Raw genomic sequence first — 23,197 nt, 5'->3', positions numbered from 1 at the left:
AGAACCGAGAATATGATGAGCTTAACCAAAACCCATCACCCACCAAATGTTCAATTCTCCTCTACAGTGGTTACTGTTAGGGGCCAATCAGGAGCACGCTTTCAGATTTGAGGTCTACATGCAAACCCCAATCATTTCGAAGAGTCCCACCATCTATAAAACCCAAAGCAAGGCTTCAGTATGCACCAGTAACTTTCTAAAAACAATTTTAGGTTCACTCTGGGAACAAGACACGGGAAAGTGAAAGAGGAGGTTATACAGAAAACATGGAAGGTAGACATCTGTGCCCCAAGCCAGGTAACCCCCCTTTCTTCTTCTAACTCCTCACCGATCAGACAATACCCGGACAATCTGGTGTGAGCGTGCATGTATGTGTGTGTATGCAGTATGTATGTGTGTATCTGTGTGTGTTAGGCATGTGTGTATATGGTGTGTGTGTATATGCATGTATGTGTGTGTATCCGGTATGTATGAGTGTATCTGTGTGTGTGTGAGGCATGTGTGTATATGGTGTGTGTGTATGCATGTATGTGTGTGTATGCAGTATGTATGTGTGTATCTGTGTGTGTATTTGGCATGTGTATATGGTGTGTGTGTATATGCATGTATGTGTGTGTATGCGGTATGTATGTGTGTATCTGTGTGTGTTTACAATCAATCCAGGAATTTCACCAAAACAAGCCCTGTTGGTCTGATTGTCTTGCATACTGCTGAGGGTGTTTTAAAAACACGAATTTAATTAGCTACTTTCTGCCACTCACTCACTCTCAGATACCATTAATCAGATTTTCAACAGATTGTTGATAAACTATAATCCTGATCTGCGCACACGTGAGACCCCCCCCCAATCCCCCGCCATCCTCACTCCTGAATAGATAAGCTGTCACTCTTTAATTTCCTTTTGGCAAATCTTGTAAGAAGTACTGTTTATTTCACCAATAACTTAGGTGCGATTCGCCGCTCTGATCTGCCATGTGCAAAGTCGTCTAGGAAACGGAGATGCTGTTTGATCCCCTGGAAGTCTTCCCCGATGAGAGCAAAGAGGCAACGCTAGACAAGTAAGAGCCCAACAAGAAGGGAGCATGTCCTGTCTTCCAAGAAGATGGCGGCTAGAGATAGGCTGCCTGCACTAGCTTAAGGGACTGAAAGGGATCCTGGTCTCTTAGTTATGTAGATAGCAGAGAGGTCCTTTGGGCTAGTAGCCACCTCTGGTCCTGATTGTGGAAGACCGGGGGAGCTCCTGGCTGTACAAGGAACCCAAGGGTCATTTAATAACCTAAGGGCCATTTCGATAACCAGCCACCTGCAGCTCTTGTTGCAGGAGCTTGATATGGCCTGGCCCAACAGGTAAAGCGGGTCAGCAAGTTATTAGTCACCGCCAATTCCCAGCCTTTCAGAAAACCAGGTTATATCTCCTTCTCTGTGAAAGGACAACCCTGGGTGCTGAACATGCCTGGGCTCCCTGGAGATCAGTGGGTGCAAGGGCCTTTGTGCTCCCAACAGAAAAGGAAGAAAAAAATAAAGGAAGTAGGAAATAGCCTAAATGACTGGGAGGGCGGAACAGGAGGATTCGGCCTGTGGCTCTGGAGACTGGATTATCTACTCTGGAGGTAGTGAAGGGTTTATAGTGGACAGTGTTGATAACATTCCTACTTTTAAAAGGTTAGAACATGAACTTACTTTTGACAGTGTCATAATAATAAAAAATATAACCATTTATTAAGTACCTACTATACACCAGGCACTCCAAGACTTTCTTATGCCCTGTGCTGTATGCAACTGTGTTTGCATTACTGTAACCACACAAAAGGTTGACTCCCTTGTACCCTGCTTTTCAGTCTTTGGTAAGAGCCTTACAGCAAGCAGTACAACACTCAGATAAGGGCTTAGAGTACATAGACATGGAATAGCCAAGATGTGTCTATACAATGTGTATAGCAGTCTATAATAGATGGGCATGCGGAGGTCGGAGACAGAAAGGCTCAAGGAGGAGGACAAGGGTACACTGCCTCCTTGAGCCTCCACCATCGTGGATGATTTGGGGCAAGCCACTAACAGATGCTGCACACTTTCATGTCACAGAATGGGCTGAGACTTCATCGCCTTGGGGACAATTCGTACTGAGAGTTAAAGGGTCAGTGTTGACTTTTACCTCCTCTGTGATCTCTTGTGCCTCTCTTCTCCACACCGTTCACCGGCTTCTGGTAACTACGGTGTCTGTTTCCCACCACCCCACTTGATGCTGTGAATGGAGTAGAGTGTCCACTGGCTGGTGACTTCATGAGGATGGTGGCTACAGGATTGTTGCAACACCTGGAACCTTTCCTTAAATTTCACAGAGTGTGCCAATAGGAAGCGGTATGCCCATGTTACCAGACAACCTGGAAAGCATGTACACCAATCATAATTGCCGATACGGCAATGGGGAAGGGGAAGTGCTGTGGACTGAACACGTGTCCACTAGAATTCATATGTTGACGTCTAGTGTCCAAGAAGACAGTATTTGAAAGTGGATGTTTTGGGAGTGTGTCTGAGAGGAGAGTTAGGGGCTTGGTGTTTCAGACTAACACTATAGTAGGGGGCAGAAAAGCTATGATCCCACCAGCGGAGGATACAAGGAGAAGTTGAAGAGGCAAACTAGGGAGATGGACCACCCCAGACATGAAGGGAGCCAGTATTCCGATCTCACAGGGCCCAGAAGAGTAAGATAGCAATGTCTGCTGTTCAGTCTCCACAGCTGCTTCATCCTGTCAGCTTTCCCCCTAGCTGCACGGCAAGGGGAGGCTACTTTCAGACTTGGAAGCTTTGCCAGTCACAGGATGATATCTGTCAGTCACAGGATGATGTCTGTCAGTCATAGGATGATGTATCTTCTTCCTTGAGAAAGGAAAACTTTAGGAAAGGGGCCACGAGGGCTCACAGGCCCGCCCATGCAACAGGGATGCTTCTGAGGGTTCACACCCGTAGCAGAGCGGGTCCGCAGAGGCATGCGGCTCTGCTCCTGCAAGTCTCAGAGCCTCCATGCACTGGTGCGCTTACAGATGGGCTGTTATGTCACTTAACACCAAGCTGCACCCAGAAAAACCTGCAAAGGTCTAGAGGATGACCCGCTGGAGCTCTTGTCCCTTCAGTCCGGTTATCAGTGAAAACGGGAAGACTCAATACGGGAAACACAAAGAGAGCACAGCAATCTCTGAGCTTCTTCCTTTTTCTTTTTTTTTTAGAGGAAGACATCAGTAGGTGTGGCTTTGAATCCTCCAAGCAAGATTAGCATGGAGGGCTCTAGAGGGAGAAGCGTTAAGAAATCTAAGTGTAATTAACCACAGGAATTCATTAGTGGAAACTGTCAGGGTGCTTTGCCAATTCCTCACATTTAAAATTAGCCTTAATTTCTCAAAATAGAGACAGGCCGTTTTTCTGCAGGTAAGGCAGTCAGGGTGTGTGCAAACCCACTCTGTCCACCAGACAGTCCCAGTTTCTGCCATGTCAACTTTGCTCTCTCTGAAGTTTCAAGTGACCCAACTCTCGTCTTCATCAACAATCCTGTTTAGTTTTTTGTTTTTTTTTTTTTTCAGAAAGAACATTAAAAAATAAGAATATTCTTAACAGTCTTGGATTCCTTCCGTTACTCAGTCATTTCATTCGTTGGCTAACACACGACGGTTGGGCCCTTGCTGCACGTCAGGGACTGTCATAGTTGCTGGGAATAGCCAGGTGACCAAAGTAGACGAAAACGTGCTCGCAGAAATCTGTGTTCCAAGTTAGAGCTTGGGTGGACAAACTTCTGTCAATGGCTGGATTGATGACTGGGGCTCTGTAGCATCACATGGCCTCTGTGGCTGTGATTCAACTCTGCCACTGTAGTGCCAAGCAGCAGACAGTGAGCACAGCGCAGAGGCTGTGTGCCTGTGTCACGTGGGCCAGGTCACTTCATTCATACCGAGTAGGGGCAGGACTGGCCAATGGGCTGAGATTTGCTGACCCTGCTTCTAGCCCTGTTAGCCAGCTACACATCACACTCATCTGAGCCTCTTCAACTTTGCATACAGAGTGTCCTTCAAGGGCCCATGTGTTGAAGGAGATCATATATATATATGCGCATATATATATATATATATATATATATATATATATATATATGCATGCTATTGGCAAGCACTGTGGAGCTCATCAGGAGGAGGGGTTTTACGGAAAGCCCTTCGGTTACTGGAGATGTCCCCTTCCAGAGGACTGTGACAGACTTGCTCCTTACGGGTTTCCTAGCCATGAGGTAAACGCAGTTGACCTCCTGTGTGTTCTTGCATTCTTTGCTTTGTCACCTAGAACCTCTGCCAGAAGTCTAAACCAGTGGTTGGTTTGATTGTAGACTAGAACCCCTGAAGCCTTGAGCCAAAAGCAACCTTTCTCTTTTGGCATTGATTTTCCCGAGTACTTTGTCAAAATGGTGAACCATGAACAGTCTCCTGGCTTGTTTATGCTCAACAGTGGGTCCACATCCTGCTGGCAGAGCACATTAATATTCGCTGAGTCTGGATACCTATGTGTCGACTACTGAGCATCCAAGAGGGAGTCACTCAGGAGTGATTAGAAGCTGGATGGTCTTTCATAGCCTCTGTCCTTCTTTGGGACACTACATTTCCAGGTAGACTCCTCTGGTGCTAACTAGGATAATAGGCTGTCCCTCTCTGTGTGACCTTTGGTCCGCCAGGCTAGAATTTGTGTTAGGACCTTTGATCATTCAGGGCCTTGCCAGTCTCCATAGCCATTCTAGCCTCTAGATCTAATCTAGTACCCATTTATCTAATTTGTCCATGACAGTGAAGCGCCAAGACTCATCCGTGTGCCAAAGAGCTTCGGCAATTTTCATACACTTGTCTCTAGTGTAGGCTAAGTTGCTTTATAATAGGGAGCTGTAGTGGCTCAAATGGCAAAGCCCCCCAACCCCAGAGTCCTGTATTTGAACACTTGAGGCCTTGGCACTGTTGGGGGATTTAGGTAATGCTGCCTTGTTGGAGGAAGTCTTCACTGGAGGTGGGCTTTTAGAGTTTAAGGGCTGGCTCCTTTTCCAGTTTCTCTCTCTCTCTCTCTCTCTCTCTCTCTCTCTCTCTCTCTCTCTCTCTCTCTGCTTCATGCTTTCAGTTGGAGCCATGAGCACTCACTTTCAAGTTCCTGCTGCCATATCTCCTGATCCGCCCTTGTGGACTCGAATTCCTCTGGAAACATTAGCCAAAACAAACTCTTTCTTCCTTGGGCTGCCATGGTGTTTTAATCGCAGCAACACAAAAGTGACTGATACCGGAAGCAAAGACAGAGGCGTCCCATGTGGAGGGTTGCATGGTTACTGGAATACAATGAGAAAAGTCAACCTGAGGCCCACTAGGCTAGATCCCTAATTAGATATTCTCTTTAAGCCAGTGCTAGAGTTCATGTGAGAAAAGGAATGAATGTTCAGACCTCGAATGTCTTACTTTTCTCTCTAAACATTTGGTTCTGCCCTACCTGTCCATGCCCAGGGATCCAGAATGTCCATCTAACAGCATCATCCCACCATAGAAACTTCTGCCTCATAAATAACTTGTGAATATTATATATGCTGAAGTCCAGGAGCCCACACATCTTACCGAATATGAACCAGTCTTGAGTTTAAAGGTCAAGAGTGTTTGCAGCGTGACATCATGGACCAATCAGCAGGCAAAGGACATCCAAAAGTCCGTTAAACACACCAAGCCAACCGTGGTGGCAGAGACCTGTAATCTGAGTTACTGGGGAGAATGAAGCAGAAAGATTAATCGTAAGTTTGAGGTCTGCCTTCCTAGGGTGTACAACAAAGTCAAGTCCAGCCTTGTTCGTGGGGTGAGACCCTGAGTCAAAATCAAAAGAAAAGAAAATAGGTGAGTGGTAGAGTGCTTGATTAGCATGCCCAGGCTCTTGGAATGATGCATAAGGGAGAAAGGGAGAAATAAAGCAGGGGTTGGAGAAAATTGAAACATAAAAATATTATATTGGAGTCAGAAAAATCCATTTTAAATTAAACCAAATAGTCTTTAAAAATTTAGATTTGCTATAAAAAATATTGTGTGTGTGTGTGCACATGCAGGTATGCACCAACGTGCACACCTTGCCTGTATGTATGTCTGTGTACCATGTGTGCTTAATGTCCTTAAGGCTATGAGATGGCGTTGGATCCCCTGAAACTGGATTTAACAGGTAGCTGTGAGTCTCCATGTGAGTGCTGAGAATTGAACTCAGCACTTTGGAGGAGCAGCCAGTGCTCTTATTAAATAATAATATTATCAAAACATATTAAAGAAACAAAATCAAAGACATAAGACATAGTGGAAAAATATTTTCAACATACAAGGACAGTCAAAGGGACTCCTCCTGATTTAATAATTTATTAACTCTCTCGAAAGTTTCTTATTATCTTTGTATCATGCACTGGGCTCCATTCCAGGCATTAGTCTGGACACAGGAGGGCAAATAAAACCTTGTAAATCCATGTTATGCAGCCTGTGTTCTGGAGTGTGTGGGAGGCAGGGGAGATGCTAAATAGAGACTCAAAACCTCAATGGGAAGAAAAAAAAACGTGTAAATTGGAAAATCCTGTAAGAATAGATATAAAAGATGGTAATTTCTAGTTATTTCACACTTTCTAATTTAAGAGCCTTGTGTTCCGTCATTTTAGTCATCCTCACAACAGCCTTATGGGATGGTTATTAATTATCATCGTCTCTGTTAACGCCGCCGAGGCGGATCTGCAGAGAAGTTGTATGTTTTGCCTTAAATAGTGGAGCAGTGAGCCGTAGATCTAAGGTCTGAGCCCAGAGAATCAGTCTCCGGAAACCCAGAACATTATTTAATCAGCTACGCTGTCCCTCGGTAGCCAGCAAGATAGGAAAGGCACTTTGTTTCATTCACAATCTTAGCCGCAACGGAGACACCAACACCACGACGCCATTGCCACCTACAAAATGGGTTGTGGTGAGAGTTAGCGCAAAAGGGGAGGCTGGGAGGAAGGTGGGAGCAGGGGTGGCGGGAAGAACTTTGTCATTAAGAATACACACTGTCCCTCTTCTCAGCAATCCGACAGCCTCGTGACCTCTCAGCTGCACTAGCGAGGAGTTCATTCAAATATACTTCATTCATTCCCACGATTGTGGTGTTGTTTTTTAAAAAGGGGGGCCTAGGCTTTTATTTTCTGGTATGAAAAGATCTTAATTTATTATGAAGATAATAAAAGTGAGAAAGAAAATTCCAGGAGGCAGTGGGACAGCGTCCCACCCAGGTTAAGTATAAGGTACGCACAGCCAGCAGTGTGGAAGAAATTCCTCATTGCTTAAAGGCAATGCAAAGGACTAGCATCTGGCCCTCTGTGTGTCTTGAGGGAGATGGAGCTGGAAGCCTACAAAAAGACAGACGTTCAATGTCGTGTCTGCTGTAACACTACTCCTCAGAGACACCCAGACAGCCTGGTCCTCCACACTACTCCACGAAATTCTTTTTAAAGGAACTGAATGGGTTGACCACACTCGATGTCCAGTAGGCTTTTGATTTGGTGTAGTTTGGATCTGGTGAGTGTAAGGGTTTGGTTTTGGTTTGCGTAGAGAGTGTCGCTCTCGTATGAACTTTGGCTGGCCTTGAGCTTGCTATCCTGCTGCCTCGGCCTCGTGAGAGCCGGATCACAGAAATGCAACATCAAACCTCCCAATGAAAATGTGAACACCACTCTTCGTTCTCCAGGCCCCAGTGCGGAACCGACCCACAGAACACCTTGTCCACAGTGCCTGCAGAGTGAGGGAGCTACAGGGTGACCGTCTCTCTGAGTATTGTCAGTGTGTGGCTAATACAAACAGGGAGAAAAATTCACAGTCCAGCTGTCAGTGCCCTGGGGCAAATCTCTCTTGCTTCTACCTTTTGGGTATGGAAAAGAAATAGCAAATCAGATCTGGAGTGTGAATTCTCTTAAATTCTTGTGGGCCAGGCCTGGAGGCATGCATCTTTAAGCCCGAGCACTCAAGAGGTAGAGGCAGATAGATCTCTCTGTGAGTTGGAAAAAAATTGTATTGTATCTAAAATTGCTCTAAATAATAAAGTCTATGTTAAATGAAAACCACATGTCCTCTTCCTGACTCTCCGATAGCCTGAGTCTAGTTATCTTCTGGGTGGTGACATGAATGGATGTGTTACCCACCTAAGATAGAGTACCACAATTGCCTCCAGGAGTAGACCCAGGTCTCCCTCCCTGCTGCCTTAGCTGTTGGGTCACGTGACTATCCCTGTCCTCCTGTGGTTGCAGCCCTTCCCTATGTACATGAGGATATCTCACAGCCACGTTGCACGGACACTCAATGTCCCTCCCTAAGGCTGCAGCAGTCTCTGCCTGACCTACTTACTTGGAAACGTACAGAGGAAAGTCATGTGCACACATGGAATTTTATGGGAGGGCCATCTGATAATGATAAACAGGCAGCTGGAAAGAACATCATTTTTAAAAAATGAGCAATCTGGCAGCAGCATCGGGTTAGGGGAAAATGATTTTAGAATTAGCCTTTGGCAAAAAAAAAAAAAAAAAAGAAAAACCCATAGGAGATTCCCCAAGACTGATGGATGAGCATGTGGTCTGTAGGGAGAGATGACAACGGGCCATGTGGACTAATTCATTTCACCTGGACTGCGCGTGGGCTGATACAGAACACAGCAGGCTCCTCTGAGGTCAGGGCAAGTCCACAGAAGGAGATGAGGTATGGTCCACGGTGGCTGCTGTGGAAACCACAATGCGGATGTGGCTGCCGTGGGGGCTCAAGGTCCTGTAGATCTTCGTTGGGAAGAACCATCACCGATGCATACAGACTTGGGTTCCGGTTTCATTCCGGGGGTATTCAGACAACGCAACACCAGCTTCCCTCTCTGTAAAAGGAAGAGATCCAGCTACGGTAACAGCTCACACATCGTGCAAGTCTTCAACTTGGGATTGCAACTTTCTGATTCTGGTCAGACCTGTGAGCCTAGGGATTTCCTTAGTTGAGGGTTAAGGGATGTGGGTTTGTTTCTCATTGAATCTTGGTGCCATTCCATGATATATGGCGACTATCCTTGATTTCTCACAATCTACCCTCACTGGGCCTGACCCAATCCGGTAAAAGTGAGAACGTGCATGAGAAAGACCTTAATCTAGTGGTAAGGGCTACCTCTACCCCCACACAAACACCCAGAAAACATGCATCTTAAATGTCTGAGAGGGAGTTTCTAGAATGGATTCATTCAGTTGGGAACGTTCCCCCACACGTGGGTAGTACGTTTCTCCAGATCACTGGGGTCCTGGGGAATAAGGAGAAAGCTGGCCCAGTGTGAACGTCTGTCACTTTGTGTCCTGATGGCAGCAGATGAGGTGTGACTCATTGCCTCTTCTGCCCATCCATCCTCTCTGCCATAATGGACTTCAAACCATAAGTCAAAACAAGCCTTTCCTTCCGGAAGTGGCTTCTTCTTGGAGGTTTTACCTGCAGCAAGAAAAGTACTGAAGCAGAGAGCCAGGAGAGAGAGAGAGAGAGAGAGAGAGAGAGAGAGAGAGAGAGAGAGAGAGAGAGAGAGAACACTCAGGACAGTGGCCAGCTTTAATCCCAAGCCCGGAATGCCAAGGAAGATCCTGAGAGAGTCTATGCACAGTGAAAGCCTCTTGACTCATGGGGTAAAGGGAAAGCCTTGTCTCTACCTCTCAGACACAGGAGGCAAAATTAAAAAAAAAATCATTAAAATCATGCTTTTACAAAGAAGTACAGGCTGACAGGAACCGGATGTAGATCTCTCCTGAGAGACACAGCCAGAATACAGCAAATACATAGGCAAATGCCAGCAGCAAACCACTGAACTGAGAACAGGACCCCCGTTGAAGGAATCAGAGAAAGGACTGGAAGAGCTTGAAGGGGCTCGAGACCCCATATGAACAACAATGCCAAGAAACAGAGCTTCCAGGGGCTAAGCCACTACCTAAAGACTATACATGGACTGACCCTGGACTCTGACCTCATAGGTAGCAATGAATAGCCTAGTAAGAGCACCAGTGGAAGGGGAAGCCCTTGGTCCTCCCAAGACTGAACCCCCAGTGAATGTGATTGTTGGGGGGAGGGCAGTAATGGGGGGAGGATGGGAAGGGGAACACCCATATAGAAGGGGAGGGGGAGGGGTTAGGGGGATGTAGGCCTGGAAACCGGGAAAGGGAATAACAATCAAAATGTAAATAAGAAATACTCAAGTTAATAAAGATAAAAAAAATCATGCTTTTAAGCGTTTTTGAGAATGGGGGGAAAAAACAAAACAAAACGAGGTGAACCTCTGAAGTCAAACTCTCAGAGGTAGAAAGCAAACTCCACGGTCCCAGTAGCTGCAGCTGGAACAGGATTTCTCAGCTAACAAGCACAGGTGTGCAAAACAACGCTGATTTTCCCTTGTTCCCCAACAACTTGCTTCTGTCTTGAGTTTTCTTTTCACTTACAAGTTTAATCTAAAATACTCTGCATAGAATGCCATAGCCCCTACAGAAAACAAGATGGTAGCTCCTCAAAGTTCGACAAATAGAATGGACGTGTGATCCAGAAAGCTCGCCCTGTACCTGCAAAACCGTGAGGTATCAACAGCAGCTAGATCCCTGCAGCTGAAAGCAGCAGGGGTAGAAGAGGAAGGTCATGGGGTCATGATGGAGGGGTACAGCAAGTGGAAGGGCTCTGTGGTAGCAAACACACAGTGGGTCTCTGCTACCTCCACCCCCACATACCCATACTTACAAAGGCACATTTTTATTGAAAGCAGCACGTTACCCTTTCTGAAAAGATTAAGAGCAAACATCTTTTAAAAAAACTAAATAAAGATCTGATCTATGTTATTCTGGAAAAATCCAGTCACCTCAGCATTTTCCTCAGGCTTCTGTGCCTTCATGTAGATGCTGAATGTCGGTGGATGTGCTGCAGAAAGAGGGTGTGCCTGCTTGACACGAAGCTATCCTGAAAAGACATCTGGTCTACCTCTTGGCTCTCAGATTCCTGGGGATCCCAACCATAAGGTCCTTGCCAGTTTTTCCTCACTCCCTGCTCAGGCCAGCCAATCTCTCTGATGGACAGTGGGTGGTTTCAATATAAAGTACTATCATGTCTGCAAACATCCTTGTATAAGTCATGTGTGCCATGCTTCAGTGTTAACTCTTAACCATGTGGGTGTGTGATCATGGCAGCCTGAGCCTCTGTGAATCCAGTGAAGCTGAAGATTTGTCAGCTAGCATGTTCCTGTATTTCTTCCTTCCATGTTTAGACTCACAAATTCTTAGGATGCATTGCAGTTCCCTACCGTGTACATCGCTCTAACATGTGGTATTACTCTGTAGCCTGCAAGCAACAGGTTATCCCCCGGTCTGGCATGCCTGACCCTCTCTAGGCTGCTGCTGTGATAGAAGAACCCAGTGAAGCATTTTCAGAACCCATGGTTGTTGGGTGGCGTGTGACCGTACTCAGCCCACGACTGTGTGTGTGTGTGTGTGTGTGTGTGTGTGTGTGTGTGTGTGTGTTTAGATTTAGCACAGAGTACAGTTTTCCTACTTAGTTACCAGTTTACAGGCCCCACCAGTGTGACTGTGAAAGATAACTGCTCCCAACAGCCCTTGACTGACTCTGTGTTCTGTAACCACTCAGGAGTCTGCCGAAGGAAGGCTGTGTGTTTGTGTTTCTCTCACAACCAAGTTAAGCACTCTTCCACGGACTCATTCTTCACTCGGCAATCTTCCTCTGTCTGTTAAAACTTTCACCATTGATATCTGTGCCAAGTGGTGTAATTAATTACAAAGGCTTACACATGTGGGTGTAAAATACATGAACAGTTAGGAAATATAAAATCCGTGGTTTACACACACAAATCTCTCATCACTACATGGCCTTGCACCCTGGGCTTGGCCCTCTCCCCTGCTTAACAGCATCTTTCACAGGGAGGAGTCCGCGCTGCTCTGGGGTCCAGTTTTCCTGTGCGTGTCCTTTTGTGGCTTCTGCTTCTGGCCGGCTGTATTTAGAGAGGGATTCAAGAGCTCCACCAACTCAGTGTTCAGCTTCATCTGGAATCGATTTTTGTGTCTGGGGTGAAGGAGAAGTCAAGAATCCTGTTTTTCCATGTGGATATTCTGTTGACCCAGCATTATTTATTGCAAAGGCCACTGTTTTCTCGGTGAACTGCAATGCCACCACCATAAACCACGCCGCCACGTATGTGGCCTCTGTGTTTGCTTGGCTGTTACAAGGACCATTGTGTTTTTTCTCCTGTGGCTACCACCACGCAGCCCAAAACACTGGTCTTTTGACCCCTTATCCACATCAGTGTAAGTCTCCAGAGGTGATTACTGACTTGCAGAAGGCTGGCTACACCAGTGTTGAAGAACAAATCCTGCTTCAAATGCTGGATGCTGTGTGATGCTTAGATAAGGCTTGACAGGAGCAAGTTATTAAACAAACCCAACTTAAGACTGGGTCACTTAATTAGAAGCCTGACACACTTAGAAAGTAAACAAAAGCATTTTGAAAAAACATGCAATCTATTTTAAGGCATATTGTTTGCTTGAAGAAAGTAGGGAACTAAGGGAACTAAGTCATTGCCTCAGTTTTCAGATGTGAGGACTAACCGAGCAGAGGAGCATCTCCCCAGTGAAGGTAACTGTCCGTCAGGGGAGTTTACACCCTGGAGCAGGTCTCATCAGGTCCTGAGGCCATTTTTTTTAATAAGTAATAGGGATTTTTTTAAATTACTGAGAGAATCAGAGAAGGGATAAATAATTAATCAAATAACATCTTGACTAAGACTATTTCTTAAAAAAAAAACCCTTAGTTGCACTGTAAACTAAAATGAATGTATGTGTGTATTATATGGCTATATTTACATATTTATATATTTGCAATATATATTTATTTATTACTTTTATGATTGTATATAAATTCCTAAAAGTAGGTGGTGTACTTTGGAAGTTTTCATTGCTATGACTGTTCACGATGTCTCAGTCAGGGTTCCTATTCCTGCACAAACATCAGGACCAAGAAGCAAGTTGGGGAGGAAAGGGTTTATTCAGCTTACACTTCCATATTGCTGCTCATCACCAAAGGAAGTCAGGACAGGAACTTATACAGGGCAGGAACCTGGAGGCGGGAGCTGATGCAGAGGCCATGGAGGGATGTTACTTACTGGCTTGCTTCCCCCGGCTTGCTCAGCCTGCTTTCTTATAGAACCCAGGACCACCAGCCCAGGGATGGCTCCACCCACAGTGGGCTGGGTCCTCCCCCCTTGATCACTAATAGAGAAAATGCCTTACAGCTGGGTCTCATGGAGGCATTTCCTCAGGGGAGATTCCTTCTCTGTGCTAACTTCAGTTTGTGTCAAGTTGACACACAAAACCAGCCAGTACAACTAGTGTGGTGGTTTGAAGGGAAATGACCCTCATAGGCTCACTGAAGGTCTTGAAGGAGTGGCTGTACTTGACAGGGAAGGGGAGGTGTGGCCTCTTGGAGGAAGTGTGTCACTGTTGGTGGGCACTGAGGTTTCATATACTCAAGCCAGGCCCAGAATATCTCCCCTCTCCTTCCCCCCCTCTCCCTCCCCCCTCCCCCTCCCCTCCCCCTCTCCCCCTCTCCCTCTCTGTCTGCTGCCTGTAGATCCAGGTAGAGAGCTCTCAGGTGAGTCTCCAGTACCATGTCTGCCTTTATGCCGCCATGTTTCCCGTGATGATGACAGTGGACTAAAACTCTGCACTCTAAAACTCTCGGTTTCCTGTGTAAGAGTTGCTGTGGTCATGAAGTCTCTTCACAGTAATGAAACAATGGCTGAGACAACTAGTAAGCCGACGTAGACAACGTTTCTACCACTCGCTTCGCAGCAAGTAAAAGACCTGTAATCTTAAAGACACAGAACCTGAGCTGGGTCGATCAGTCTAACTGCTGGGGAAGCTTTAAGCAGGCAGAGTAGGCACCAACAGCTTGGTCTTAAGTAACTTGTCCCCCTTTAATTTAAACTGGACAAGATTTTTAAAAAGCGCTCTTTAAGGAAGAGGTCACAGGCAGCAGGCAAAGGTTTGTATCCCTTAATATGGTAATTATGTTAAAATCTGTCTTAAAAGATAAGTTATTATTTTATCAACATTTAACAATTTAGCCTTTTTTATACAGGGGGAAATTACCTCAATTTGAATGATAAATTCAAATGCATAATTGAAATGTTTGTCAATACCATGTCTCCTATGATCCCTATATGCAAAGAAAACTTACTTGATAAACCTATGTCTATCAATATATATGTAAATATACATATATATGTACATATATATCAGCCTTAATAGAAAAATTCTTGCATTTAACATTTGTGTATTAAAACTATTGTTGAAAATATCCATATAAATTAGTCCAAAAAGGGAGTACCCCCAGAGGCATCTTAACATAAGGCATTTTTAGGTACTCCTAATTTTTTTAAGCCATGACTATTGAGTAAATAAAATAAGAAAGAAATTTTTAGAAGAATTTCTGTGTTTGATGTCAAATTTTATAACCCAATGAAGCTTTTCTCTTACGAGTGAACGTTGTTTTATATAAGCAAATAACATTTCAAGGATTTATAAAACATTTAACAGACCTCAAAATGCCACTTAAATGGGTACTAAGAAGGTAAGTGGATTCTTTAGTTCCTCAGACTCCTTAAAAGGCACTTTAACATATTCATAAGCATCCACGGTCACTTAGACACACACACACACACACACACACACACACATACACACACATACACACACACTAAAGGATGTCAAGACTTAAAAACAAAATTAAAAAGATATAAAAATGATAAAATATCCCCATCTCTGTCTTTGGAGGCAGCGGGGTTAGCTCTTGGGGGAGTTTGTCAGGTCGCTTTGTCTGTCTGTCAGTTTGTTACCTTCACTGCCTTGGCATGGTCCTGTCAGGGTTGTTTAACATCAAGAGGGCGTTTGGCATCCATCAGTTGACTGACACTGTGTGGCCTGGTATCCCTGAGTCACTGACAATCTTCCTGCCACCCTGAAATGCATCCGATATCAGCTTTTATAATTTTTATCTCACCATTTTTTATTTTGTCTCACAAACTACAAGTATTAATTTGAAGCATACCCAGAAGCCATAGTTTAATATCCTATTTGTTTCTGGTACTGAAATAACATAGATTTTTAAGCCATCACCATAGCCAGTCACCTCGCTGACTCCTACTGTGGATTTTAATTGTGTGCAAATTCTTTTGAGTCTTCTTTGTACACAGCTATCCCTTCAAGTAATGAGAGTATTTTTTCTTTTCTAACCCTTTAATTTTCCTCCCCACCTCATTCTGTGAAACATCCAGTCTTCACTGAATAAGAGGCTCAGAGTGTCTCTGTTCCAATCTGAGTCTCAAGGGGGAAGTCTTTCATATTTCACTGTTAAATATGGTGTTTACTCTAAGATGCCAAGGAAGCCTCTGTCAGATTAAAAAGCACCCCTCCGCTTCTAGCTTGCCAGGCAGAGTTTTTCCATGGCTGGACTTTGTGTTTCATTCTTTTGAACAAATAAATGTTACAATGCCTTCCACTTCTGTTAATGTGGCGAGTTACCCAGGCTCTCTGAGCTTTAAACCACTCACGCATCAATTGATCTGCAAGTGTTTCAAGATTTTTATACAATGTTCATGAGGGAAATTGGCATGTAATATTCTTTCTCACAGGATCCTTGCCAGGGTCTGGCATCAGAATGCAGCCTCCCTCCTCCGAGAAAGCTTGGGCACACTACATCTTTTCTCATCGAGGTCCGCATTATTTCTTCCTTAAATGTTTGAGAAGATTCACTGGTAGAAGCATCTGGGCCCAAAGTTGTTTTTCTGGAAAGGAAGTGTTCGGTTTATCTAAGAAATAAAAATCGATTTAGATTTTTCTACTTCTTGGGTCAGATTTGGCAACCCGCGATTCTTGAGGAATTTGTCCGTTGGCAGTCAAATCTGCACATTTCTTGGAGTAAGATTGTGGTTAGTGTGCTCGCGAGAACATTTTTACTTCTGCAGAATACATACCAATGCCACTTTACATGTGTTAACTGCGTTTTATTTTTCTTTCTTCCCCATCGCCGGCAGGTTGTGGGCCTTCGTCACCGCTCTGAGAACCATCCTTGGCTCTCACCGTGGGTCCTTGTCATTTACGCTGCTCCGTTATTATTACAGCTGCGTCTTTGACTTCTGTGTTTTCTTGTTTCCCACCTCCAGCTTCCTCCTTACCCTTTGCCTACTTTCTTGAATCGGAAGCTCGGGATCACGTGTTTTTAGAACTTTGTGTATTTATTCGCCTCTTGGAAATTTTGGTGGAAATCCCACTGAACTTGAGAACAAAAATGTATCCTATTGCTTCTTGCCCGGTTTTCTGTGCACAGCAACTGGGTCCCAGCGGACAGTGGGCTGACGTTCCTGTTTTGTTTTGTTGCGTCTTTTAATTTTGCTATATATGTTTCTATTTTGTAAGCTACAGGAGCACCGGTTGTCTGTCTCTGTAGAATCGACTTCCCTCCACACACCGATGCCTTCCTGCTGGCACTTAGACAATTTACAGTCTTGGATTTTCCAAGGAGATGGACATGTTTATCGCTGGGAAATAATTTGCTATATGCTTAGGAATGTTTCTTGACCTGATCCCACTTCATCTGGGGTTAGTGGAGCTCAGTGTGCACCCTTCTAATTGGTGATTGAATATGTGTTTAAATATAATCTCCTGTGTATTTTTGCATTCAGGCAGAATACGAATGCTTTTATTCCATCTGATAACCTGAGGTTTTACTTAGTCCATTTTCATTTGTTGTAGTTGGAAATCTATTACAACTTAGAGCTACTAATTTATTCTTGAATATTGTTCCTTCTTTCTGGGTTAAAAAAAAACTGTTTTCTCCTCTAAAGCTGTTAGAGCAATTTACTCTCTTTTTGTTTAAATTGTCATCCTGTACATGAAGCATAAATTACATTAATCATTTTTGTAGCTTTACCAGCTATTACTTAATTGTGTGAATTAATTTTGACTACCTGAAAAATCACCTTTTATTCCTTTAAAATGTGACCATCATGCATTTGACTTGTAACTACATCACTCAAGGATTACTTCTTTGTCTTTTTTATATAACATTTTTATTTATTCCATGAGAATTCCACATGATATGCTTTGTTTTGATTAGTTAATATTTGTGTACATTTTCTTTTCCTGTTCTTTATTCCTTGCCCCTGAGCACATTTTACTCTTCCCCGAAAGAAGCTCCCTTTAGTGTATCTTGTGCTGAACCCCCGTGAAAAACAAATTTTACCTTTGTCTCCTTGCAAACATCCGACGTCTGTCGTTTGATTTGTGTTACAATCGAGTGTCTTTGTGGAGCATGGTGGGAATTGGGGTCTCTATAGCCTGCTCTCATCGGCTTGGAATGCTTACCGTGTCTACCACCCCAAACACTCCTTGGAGCTCTATAGAGACAGTATGCACAGTCCTCCTCTCCAGCTCTGTCTGAAGGACATTTCCACTCCATGGAGGATCCCAGTCACAGTTCCACGTTTTGTCATCTCAAAGATGTCATTCTACTGCCATCTGGCTTCTGTCATGTCCAGTGAGAGGTTGGCTCTTTCTTTCTCCTCTGAGGAGTTTCACATCACCTGAACTGCTTCAGGATTTGAATTTCAAGTCAATCTAGTTCTATTTTGTAAACAGTAATGCCCTCCCTCCTCTTCTCTCTCCATCTTCTTTCTCTCCCTCTCTTTGTCTCCAATTTAGCTAGAATTTTGAACCGACTCAGTTTCCCAAAGGGCATGCCCGCATTTATTCTACCTGTAGATGTGTTACCCTCTACGAGTCACATGCATGATCACAGGATTCCCAATTAATTCTCTTAAAAGGATCTAATGAGAGACAACATCCAATAACAAATATACAAATCTCAAGCCTTTTACATGAAATGGCATATTGCATACTGTCTGCATATAACCTACAATATCCTTCCATCTGCTTTAAATTCTCTTTTTATTACTTATATTTTTTTAAAGAATTACTTATTTATCTTATGTATGTGAGAATACCATAGTGTGTTCAGACACCAGAAGAGGGCATCAGATCCCATTACAGATGATCATGTGGTTGCCACCATGTAGTTGCTGGGATTTGAACACAGGACCTCCTGAAGAACAGTCAGTGCTCTTAACCACTGGGCCATCTCCAGCTCCCTACTTATATTTCTTAATACGATGTAAAGACACTGTGCTCCTGCTGTTGGCTTGTGAGTGCAGAAACTTCAGGCATGCATGCCCATGGCCACCTGTAATCTACCTTCATATAGAGCTGACACCTCTGGGTGTGTGTGTGTGTGTGTGTGTGTGTGTGTGTGTGTGTATGTGTGTGTGTGCGTGTCCACATTGTTCCACTGATCTAGCACCATTTACACACACACACCCATCCCACGTCGCTGCTTTTGCTAAAATCCAGCTGTGGGTATTTGTGTGGCTCTGTTTCGTGGTCCCCCATTCCACTAATTTTAATATCCCTCTAGCTCGTGGGAAAGTATTTAGTTACTAGAGCATTGTGCTTGGAATTAATTTGGTAAGAACTATGCTGTGGGCTTAGATTTTTCAAAACCTACTATTAATAAGGGTCCTCAAACACTTTGCTCTCTTGCAGCCCACCATCCAAAGGTAGGGGAGAAAAGATGGTAAACAGGACAGGGGGATTTGCACCTGTTGAGAGGTAGTTTTTTGGGGGTGACTCCCAATCTCCAATGTCAGGAGACCGCAGTTCAGTAGTGTCAGGATACCAACAGTCCAATTCAAAGTGTGTCACCAAACATGAGTCAGCAGCAGTGGCACGATCCAACAGAAACAACCATGGCCTCCACTGAATATTCAGGAGTCAGTGGGCGTGGCCAGAACCACCAGAACCAGCTGAAAAACCTCTCAACTAAATGGAGATCAGCAAAGACAGGAGACCCACGAAGCATCCTATGTCTAGCAATGCAAGCGCTCCATCCATCTGTTGGGTCCTACTTAGACTCTCCAAACATCACGTATCCTCTCTTGTGTCTTGCTTCAGCAAAACATCATGTGAGTCTGCATCACATGACACAACCAGAAATTTCCACTTCACTATGCTTAGCATATGATTTTGGCTCTCAAGGTTACTTAGGTCTCCTGTCACCCAAGTCTCTTCATAAAAGTGATACATTAGACTTTGTGATTACCAGGGGGATAGGGTCCAGTGTGCTGGATCATCCAATCTGTGAACACAGTAAGCTATTTTAATTGTTTGTGTCTTTGTCTGTTTGTTTCTTTCTCATTTGAAACAATGTTTCCCTTTATACCCCTGGCTGTCCTGGAACTCACTCTGTAGACCAGGCTGATCCTAAACTCAGAGATCTGCTTTTGAGTACTGGAACAAAAGGTGTGTGCCACCGCAGCCAGCTTATTTATGTCCCTTAATTATTTTGTTGTGATCTTAAGTGTACATGCCATGTAGACATTGTGTTGTTTGCCTGCCTGAGTCTGTGATTTAGGCTGGGTTGTAAGCGGTGCTTACCTTAAGTTAATGTCCCATTTCTGGCTCACTTGTGGTTGTGCATTAACGTTAGGTTCTGATATATTTTCAACATGAGGAATCCTATCAACTGCTGATGGGATGCCTCTACTTCTTCCTTTCCTATCGTTATATAACTGGCTTCTCTTACCATAAATGGTGGCCAAAGTTTTAGGACTTGGCTGGAGCGTGGTAAGAGATGACAACTTTGCCTTGGAGCTGAGGTATTGAGCTTTTTAAACGTTTAAAGATGTTGGCTATCGGTTTTCGTAGATGCTTTTAATTGAGAGAGCCCCGATTTACTTTCGGTTTGCAGAGAGATTTTTGTCAAGAACGAACACAGTTCCAAGGTTGGAGAAGAGAATAAAGGGGATATAACTGGGAAGGAAGTCAAAGTGCCCCTGCTTACACATGGTGTGATTCTTTGCATAAGCAATCCCTGAAGAAGACTCCACCAGAAGCTCTTACAGCTGTTCAACACCTTCAGCGAAGGAGCAGGGTGAAAATCAACAGCACAAATCAGGAGTCTTCCTACGTGTCGGTGTCCAACACTCTGAAATGGAAATCAGGGACCCAGTTCCATTCATGACTGCTGCACACAGATGAAGTACTTAAGAATAGACCTTGCACAAGGACATGAAAGACCTTGTCCAACTTAGGCTTTTTGTTGCCGTCATAGACTCAACAGCAAAAGCACTTAAGGGAGGAAAGGGATTAAGGGCTTGCATGTTCCAATCATAGCCCATCATTGAGGAAAGGGCAGGAAGTCCAGGCAGGAACTGAAGCAGATGCCATAGGGAAACACTGCTTCCAAAGCTTGCTCTCCCTGGCTTCCTCGGCCTGTATACCCCAGGACCACTTGCCCACAAGTGGCTCTACTAACAAAGAGATGGACCCTCCCACATCAGTGGTAGACAAAGAAAATGCCCCACAGACAATCCGATGGAAACAATCCCTCAATTGAAGTTCCCTCTTCCCAGGTGGTTTGTATAACGTTGACCAGGAAGCGGAAGCAGCGCAGACCTTCACAATGAGAACTCAAAGACACTGAAACAATTGACAAAGATGCCCGAAGATGGCCAGTCCTCTGCTCCCATCACCTGGGAGAATTCATGAACGGCGAGACTTAATTACCAAACAATCTGCAGAGGTTTAACACGAGCATTCCACAGGCATTCTTCACATACAGAGAATTAAAAATAAATAAATGTATGTGGAATTGAAAAGCCCAAAGAGAGAAAAGCAGTCCTAGCCAAAAGGAAGACAATGGGAGGTGTGAGCATTTCCGATGTCATGTTATACCACCAGAGCCGTAGTAAACAACAGCAGCATGAAGAGTTAAAGATGTAAGTCCACACAATGACAGTGCCTGATGTTTGACTACAGTGCCAAAAAATATACATTAAAGAAAAGACAATGTCATCCACAAATGGTTCTGGAGAATCTGGCTGTCAGTGTGTAGAGAAATGACATTAAATCTGCATCTCTGTCCTGTACAAGACTCAACCCCAAAGGTCTGAGCTCAGCGTGAGAGCATATACTCCCAGATACTTACCTGAAGACTGCAGATCTCACAGATAGTGTTTTTAAGTCGCACGTGTAAAGGCGGGACGTTCAGGTAGGAACCCATTGTGTTTGTGGTAATTTTGAAAGTTGGAGTTTAATTCTTCATTTTATGATTTGTCCAGTTTTGTCCTCCAAATTCCTTCCTCGTGTTTCTCTTTCCCGCCTTCCTAAGTTCCTTAAATATATCCCCCACACCTATTTTTTGATCTACGTGCAGCATTTTGAATATATCGCCTTTATGCCTTCTTTAGTGACTGCTGTAGGCATTACTGTATGTGTAAGGACCTGACTATAGTCACCGGTTGGTGCCTCGTCATATGGGGCAAAGGTAAAACCCTATTTTCCTTCAGCTCCGTATACCTTCCCCCACTTTAAAGTGTAATTATTTTTAAGATTTTCTCTGTAAACACTAAACACCATAGCAGATGGTGTGTAAGTTTGCTTTGACTGCCACGTGTGAGCTAAGCGAATAGTCAAAATAGAGGATCACATCTCTCTATTCTCCGCCATTCTTAGGCTCCTCCTTCTCTTCTGGGACCCAGACTCTCTGCTGAGATAGCCTTGAGGGCCACTTTTGGGGGAGTTTTTAACAGTAAGTGCATTCCCTATCTCCCTGTGGTTGGGGATGCTTTCACTCGTTCTTTATTACTGGGGATAGTTCTACTAGATCTATAGTTACAAAGTTAACCATTTCTTTCCATTTCTCAGCTTGAAAAACCGGGCAACTTCCCATGCGGTTCCGAATGAGAACTTGGGTATCATTCATGATCTATTGCCCTGAAGGTCACCTGTCATTTCTCTCTGGCTGCTTTCAAGGTTTTCTCGGTGTCTCTCCTCACAAATATCTAATTAAATGCACTCTTCGCATCCTATTGCCTTGATTTTGTTTGTGGTTCTAATGACCGCTGGCCTCTCTGATGTTCTAGGAGACATTTTAAACCACATTACATTTTTAGTCTTCTTCCAATAGCGGGCAGTCTCCTGGGCTCTCGGCTTCTTTCGAGCTGAGTCTGCTCCTCTCTATAGGAAACCAGGCTGGGGTCGGGTTCCCCTTTCTTCCCAGTTGCTATGCTTTGAACTCTGAGAACTTCCTTGAATTTCTTTTTATTTTATAACTTCTAAGTTTTTAACTGAGATATATTTCCAAAAGCTTAAGAGGACTTAAAATCACTGTTGACACATGCTCGCGATAACGTCTTTAGTCTTTCGAGAGAGTTCGCCATTGGCTTTCTTTCATTGGGAGCAACCACTGATTATCTCACATGGTTCGTGTTGTGATTTCCCTGATTCTAGGTAGGTCTACGGGCTCTGTGCCCTATTGCAGGTATTTTGTATGTATTTATCAACACAGAGTCCCATTCAGTCTTCATCTTGGGGGTGGGCACTACCTCTGGTAAGGTGTAACAGGACCGGATCCCGCCGCCTCGGTGTCGAGAGAACACAGACTTACTGGACGGGATTTCAGTTTTCCCGGACATATTCTCAGTGCATAGCCTTGTTCCACCACCGGACCTCATCTCAGAGTTCTAAAACCATGTCCGTATTTGGCTTCAGAGCTGCCAGGAAGAGAAATGGCAGAGAATTGATTTCCACCGGAATTGATTCCGGTTGCTACCGGAAGGTGAACGCAGAATCTCAGCGTCCTGCCAGCTCAGAAGGGGGGAGCAAGTGAGGATGCTCTACTGTACTCCTTCAGCCTTGAAGACTCCAGGCGCAGAGACTCTGGTCCTCACTGAACTGGTCTGGAAGGACGAGGGAGGCAAAAAAAAAAAAAAAAAAAAAAAAAAAAAAAAAAAAAAAGGTGCCGGCCACCAGCAGCCCACCACACAGCACATTCTTCTGTCCGTTGAGGTCAGGTCCCGCGAAGGCTCCACCACCCCTGGGCTCCACGTGTGGGTGGTGTCAGAGGCAGGATTCAGCTGCACCGACTGCTGGTCTCTGACCACTTAAAGCAGGGATTCTCCTCTGGACCCTGCTGCAGGAAGATAGTGAAACAGAACAGCTCTAACCTTTCCTAGTGACTTAGCGGTCACGTGACCGCTG

General features: G+C 44.4%; 1 long non-coding RNA gene across 1 annotated transcript; it reads right to left on the bottom strand.

Annotated features, from left to right (window-relative positions):
* Positions 1-888: 888 nt before the first annotated feature.
* On the bottom strand, positions 889-22,901 carry LOC120097867 (uncharacterized). Its single transcript, XR_005495702.2, has 4 exons — positions 14,941-22,901; positions 8,667-8,907; positions 5,622-5,762; positions 889-5,341 (listed from the first exon to the last, which is right to left on the bottom strand). It is a non-coding gene; the product is annotated as an uncharacterized LOC120097867 (long non-coding RNA).
* Between the last annotated feature and the right edge of the window lie 296 nt (positions 22,902-23,197).

This window comes from Rattus norvegicus, chromosome 17 (genome assembly GCF_036323735.1).
Source record: "Rattus norvegicus strain BN/NHsdMcwi chromosome 17, GRCr8, whole genome shotgun sequence".
Classification (NCBI taxonomy): domain Eukaryota; kingdom Metazoa; phylum Chordata; class Mammalia; order Rodentia; family Muridae; genus Rattus; species Rattus norvegicus.
The sequence above is the reverse complement of the archived record's forward strand: the minus strand, read 5'-3'. Positions and strand labels throughout refer to the sequence as shown.